Here is a 1,267-nt window from a genome sequence, read left to right on the forward strand (position 1 = left end):
GCGTTTAACAGTGAGTTCGTCGCGGGTGAAAAACGTGCGGTAAAGAGCATCGCTACGAAAAACTGTGAACTCTTTTCCACATCCAACTTAGAGGAGTGGTACGAGCGACGCATCGTCGAGCTCACTTTAGCATCGTTGGAGGAATTCCAGGAACGCGATAGCGGGTGGGCATTATCGCGAATACTCTATCTTACAATCAATGTGAACAAATACAATCCGTTGCACGCGGGATGTCACCTCGAGTTACCGCGTATGATACAGTTGAAACGGGCTGTGATTAATGTCAAATCTCCGGACAATGCATGTTTCGCGTGGGCAATAGTTGCGGCTCTGTATCCAGCCGAAAGACACGCAGATCGCGCATCATCGTATCCTCATTACACGAACGTACTCAATATTCAAGACATTGAGTTCCCCTTGAAAATTAATCAAATTACAAGATTTGAACTATTAAACGATATATCCATCAATGTATACAGCATAGGAGAAAAGAACGAATCCATTGTTCCGGTACGTCTTAGCGACGGAAAGAAGGAAAAGCATATGAACTTGCTGCATATTTCGGATCCTCGAGACCGCAACACGGGATACTTAGCCTGGATCAAGGACTTATCCAGGTTCGTGAGTTCTCAATTAAGCAAGAAAAAAGTCAGAAAATACATTTGCGATCGGTAAGTACATTTCATGAATTCAAGGTATCGGAAGTATGAAACGATAGTAAATTACAATGTTTTTTTTCTTATAGATGCCTGCACTATTTCCACTCCAACGAGAAGTTAGAGAGTCACGCGGTAGACTGCGAAAAATTAAACGACTGTGCCATCCTGCTACCCAGCGAAGACAATAAATGGTTGAGTTTTAGCAATCACAGCAGGAAGGAGCGAGTTCCCTTTGTGGTGTATGCCGACCTAGCTGCACACTGGAGAAGACGGTAAGTGAGAAGGAAGAGGAGGAATGTACACGCGTATCAGCATCACAAAGTATTTAGTATAGCACATTACTTGCGTTGCTCGTACGACGATTCGGTATCATATTTTCGGAGCCGTCGCGATACGGATTGTATTTCGTGGTTCGTCGAGCAACTAGAAAAGTTAGCACACCGTGTAAAAGAAAAGTTATCAACCAATGTCGACATGGAAACTTTATCGAAGGAACAGTGGGCGGCATTTCATAACGCGACGCAATGTCACGTGTGCGAGAAGCCATTTGCGACAAAGGATACACGCGTACGCGATCATTGTCACTTCACCGGACGGTATAGAGGTCC

At 44.5% G+C, this 1,267-nt stretch overlaps 1 protein-coding gene across 2 annotated transcripts in view; it reads left to right on the top strand.

The window, feature by feature from the left end:
- The window catches only part of LOC116848084 (2-amino-3-ketobutyrate coenzyme A ligase, mitochondrial), a 96,330-nt gene that overhangs the window by 47,012 nt on the left and 48,051 nt on the right, over window positions 1–1,267 (top strand). The window lies entirely within an intron of this gene.

The sequence above is a fragment of the Odontomachus brunneus genome, unplaced genomic scaffold, assembly GCF_010583005.1.
Source record: "Odontomachus brunneus isolate Ranch 3 - 2012 unplaced genomic scaffold, Obru_v1 Obru_scaffold_089, whole genome shotgun sequence".
Classification (NCBI taxonomy): Eukaryota; Metazoa; Arthropoda; class Insecta; order Hymenoptera; family Formicidae; genus Odontomachus; species Odontomachus brunneus.